General features: G+C 35.5%; 1 long non-coding RNA gene across 1 annotated transcript; it reads right to left on the bottom strand.

Annotated features, from left to right (window-relative positions):
• Positions 1–2,612: 2,612 nt before the first annotated feature.
• LOC132758717 (uncharacterized) lies at positions 2,613–4,493 on the bottom strand. Its single transcript, XR_009629615.1, has 3 exons — positions 4,399–4,493; positions 3,862–4,118; positions 2,613–2,817 (listed from the first exon to the last, which is right to left on the bottom strand). It is a non-coding gene; the product is annotated as an uncharacterized LOC132758717 (long non-coding RNA).
• Positions 4,494–4,800: the final 307 nt, after the last annotated feature.

Genomic DNA, 4,800 nt, shown 5'->3' on the forward strand with positions numbered 1-4,800 from the left:
AGTTATTTTAGTTCGATTGTGTAGGAAGCTATAAGCTTATAGACACACTCTCGAATCCGTTCCTGGAACCAACCAGTACTGAGCAATGAGTGTTAAGTTTCTTGCTCAAAGAAACAACGGCTTAGCCCTGTCTGGGTTTTGAACCCACGCAGCTAGCGATCCCTCGATTACTAGTCCGACGCGTTAACCACTCGGCCACGCCGCCACTCTTTTACATATTGATCTCTTCAATTGTTTAATCTTATTGAAGATAATAAGTAGATATTGGGAGCGCAAAAATTTGAAATTTTAAGTATTATTTCTAGTGTCAAATAATTTAAATATGCATTAAGTGTTTCTAATACTAAGATTCAGACACATTTCTTGCCCTCTAAGACCATTTAAAACTGAGGGCTGCTGTTCCTGAATTGCACTTCACTCCCTTTTCAAATACAAGGTCCATCAGTAATGAAATGTGTCACCTCATGACAGCAAATTGCATGTTGTAGCTATGGTAAAGCAGGAGACCTAAAAATCATTAATAGGGCAAAACACATTTTTTATTTTAGAGCAGTAACTCGGCTAAAAATCCTTCAACTTGAGTGAAGGGCTTCCAAAGTTGTTCAAATAATTTGATTCCATACAGAAATCTGGTTGCCATCATGGCAACCAAAAGGAATGAAAAGAATAATAAATAAAAACAAGAAACATGGCAATGCCATGAAACCAGGTTTTCAATTATCACCATTGTAGATAAATATGTTGTATTTGAAATACAAATACAAGCAACAAACAATGTAACTATGTGCAATGTAAAACATGAATAATGTAGGAGGAATTGCCACTGAAGAAGTGTTCACTATAATATTATGTATAAGGAAAAAAACAAAGGGCCATAATTAGGTCAAAAACTATCCAATCACAAAACCCCGACAATATGTGCCAGGGTGCTAGATGACAAAGCTTCTGTGAAAGTTTGAACAAAATCCGTTGAGAAATGTAGGACGAGTTCAGCACAGAAGAATTTGTTCACTATAATTATATTGATAATTCTGTATAATGAAAAACAAGTTACAAAGTAGACATGAAATAATATATCATATCTTTTTTAAATTACCTCCAAAGATGATATGACTGCCAAATCAAGTTAAAATCATGTAAACAGGATTTTCAATGTTAATGTCACTGTGACCTTGACCTTGGAGCCAGCCATGCGGAACATGCGTTCTGCACGTCATCTTGATGTGGTAAACATTTGTCTGAAGTTTCATCAAAATTCTTCAAAGGGTTGAAGAGTTACAGAGCGGACAGGATTTTCAATGTTAATGTCACTGTGACCTTGACCTTGGAGCCAGCCATGCGGAACATGCGTTCTGCACGTCATCTTGATGTGGTAAACATTTGTCTGAAGTTTCATCAAAATTCTTCAAAGGGTTGAAGAGTTACAGAGCGGACACAATTTCGTTTGACGCCCGAAGTTAAAATCATGTAAAACAGGATTTTCAATGTTAATGTCACTGTGACCTTGACCTTGGAGCCAGCCATGCGGAACATGCGTTCTGCACGTCATCTTGATGTGGTAAACATTTGTCTGAAGTTTCATCAAAATTCTTCAAAGGGTTGAAGAGTTACAGAGCGGACAGGATTTTCAATGTTAATGTCACTGTGACCTTGACCTTGGAGCCAGCCATGCGGAACATGCGTTCTGCACGTCATCTTGATGTGGTAAACATTTGTCTGAAGTTTCATCAAAATTCTTCAAAGGGTTGAAGAGTTACAGAGCGGACACAATTTCGTTTGACGCCCGAAGTTAAAATCATGTAAACAGGATTTTCAATGTTAATGTCACTGTGACCTTGACCTTGGAGCCAGCCATGCGGAACATGCGTTCTGCACGTCATCTTGATGTGGTAAACATTTGTCTGAAGTTTCATCAAAATTCTTCAAAGGGTTGAAGAGTTACAGAGCGGACAGGATTTTCAATGTTAATGTCACTGTGCCCTTGACCTTGGAGCCAGCCATGCGGAACATGCGTTCTGCACGTCATCTTGATGTGGTAAACATTTGTCTGAAGTTTCATCAAAATTCTTCAAAGGGTTGAAGAGTTACAGAGCGGACACAATTTCGTTTGATGCCCGAAGTTAAAATCATGTAAACAGGATTTTCAATGTTAATGTCACTGTGACCTTGACCTTGGAGCCAGCCATGCGGAACATGCGTTCTGCACGTCATCTTGATGTGGTAAACATTTGTCTGAAGTTTCATCCCAAATTTTACTTGAAGAGTTACAGAGAAATCATGTAAGTGCACGTATGTGGTATATGTAAACAAATATCAAATATCTACAATTTGTAATACCAGCTGCATTAAACACAAAAAGGCAATTTCTTATGACAGTTGCTGACTAAAAATAATATGGAAATAAATCTGTTCAGGATGTCTCAGAGCAAGGTATTTAAACTATCAAATGGGATGAAAACTGTGTTTTACAGTTGTGGGGATTTTTTTTAACATGGTATTTAACACTTTTATGATTGTTATTTGTTTTAATGTAAACTTACTCGTCTTTGTGATAACAATTGACTGTGAACAGGGTACTGACTCTAGATATACATCATCTACAGCTATATCACCACGGTAACCACCTGTTGTTGTTCCTTCTATCATCATCTTAAAATCAGTTTTACTGACGTAGTTAAGACTTGCTTGTTGCCATTTGTTTCCTTGAGTACCAGATTTCGTCCAGAGTAATGTCTGCTGTCCCCCTGATATACTGTAGATGTTTAATTTCCCTATAGATCCACCATACATATGATACCAGAAGGAAAAGCATCTGCCCTGAATTTAAAGTAAGAAAAAAGTTTCAATAAATAAACATGAAAACTTTTTATTCTGCTTTTAACAGGATCAACATCTTTATGTAAAAGATCCATACATTTTATCCCCACACTAACCAATGACATATACTCTTATGTTTATGTTCATTTTACATTTTTTTAAAATCACTTCATGACAAAAGTAAAACAATATTTTGGTAAGCCCCAAAATGTTTCCGTTTTCTATTCATTTATATTTGCCTAAAAATCTTTTAACATTATTCATCCATTTGATTTTATATGTAAAATAACCTTCAGGATATATTGAAGAGGTAAACAAGCATAAAACAAGAGCTGTCGGTAGGACAGCAACGCTGGACTATTCTAATGCTTGAAAGTAAAAAATAATGCTTGATACAGTTACCTACTCCTGTAAAATATTTGAACTATTACAAAAACTTGAACGTAAATTCTAAGTTGAAAAAAGGGCATAATTCTGTCAAAATGCTTGATAGAGTTACCTCCTCCTGTCTACAGGTTGGTGTCATGATGGTGAACAAGTGTGCAAAGTTTCAAAGCCATATGTCAATGGACTTTGAAAATATTTGAACTATTACAAAAACTTTAACGTAAATTCTAAGTCGAAAAAAGGGCATAATTCTGTCAAAATGCTTGATAGAGTTACCTCCTCCTGTCTACAGGTTGGTGTCATGATGGTGAACAAGTGTGCCAAGTTTCAAAGCCATATTTCAATGGACTTTGAAAATATTTGAACTATTACAAAAACTTTAACATAAATTCTAAGTCGAAAAAGGGGCATAATTCTGTCAAAATGCTTGATAGAGTTACCTCCTCCTGTCTACAGGTTGGTGTCATGATGGTGAACAAGTGTGCAAAGTTTCAAAGCCATATGTCAATGGACTTTGAAAATATTTGAACTATTACAAAAACTTTAACATAAGTGGTTACGCCGACGCGGACGCTCGGGTGACTACAATAGCTCTACTTATTCTTATCGAATAGTCAAGCTAAAAATATATATACAATGTAAATATGCATTTTTTACCTGTGGAGAAGTGCTAGGTATGATCTGAGTCATCAAATCAGCTTTGTCACCAGGTGTGTGTCGCCCAGACGCTTCTATATAAATGTATGATCCTGTCCCATACCCTGATTGACCAGCACTAGTATGGTCTCCTAGAGGACCGGTACCTTGGCTGGAGGTAGAGCCATTGATGCGTGACCAGTTAAACTGATCAGTGGTGCTTTGAATCCATTGGCAGTAATCTGAGTCAAAGTTACATGTGACTGTTCCAAGTGATGCTACAAGAAAAATAAAATTAAAATTAACACCATTTAACTTCAGACACAAATGTATTTTTCTTCAAGACTTGTCTAAAATGTATATATTTTCCCTGCAAAATTTATCTATAACACAGCCATTAGACTAGACACAAAAATTGGCAATTGCCTTTAACTTAAGGAAAAAAAAATCTAAATTTGGTTCAGCGATCAATCTTTATTATTAATTTATTAACAAAATAACTATAGAAAAAAGGTCATGTGCAGTTATTGAAGGAAAGGGTGATAATTGTAAGCTTACATTGACTTGGTTGAGAGTTATCTGGAAATTGTGTACATCAATAGCAATGTCTCCTCTATAACCCTTCCCTCTAATTCCTTCAAATATTATCTGAAACAAACACAGATTTGCCTTGTTAACCTATTGCAGCCTTTATGTATTCAATGTTTATGAAACTCTCATTACAGACTGATTAAATTATAAAGAAAGTTTTAAAAAAAAATACACCAGAATTTATAGAATAAATAACATCTCTGTTTTGTCTTTTTACATAAGAACACTGTTTGTTTGTAACTCATACTCTATAAACAAGTACTTTTCTATTTAGAAATAATGTAATATAACATTTTCCATAAGAAATAACCAAGCCTTAACCAATATTCTGCTGGAACAGAAAGTGAACTGTCCTTGCCACCAGTATAG

The sequence above is a fragment of the Ruditapes philippinarum genome, unplaced genomic scaffold (genome assembly GCF_026571515.1).
Source record: "Ruditapes philippinarum isolate M1 unplaced genomic scaffold, ASM2657151v2 ctg28387_1_1_1_1, whole genome shotgun sequence".
NCBI classification, from domain to species: Eukaryota; Metazoa; Mollusca; class Bivalvia; order Venerida; family Veneridae; genus Ruditapes; species Ruditapes philippinarum.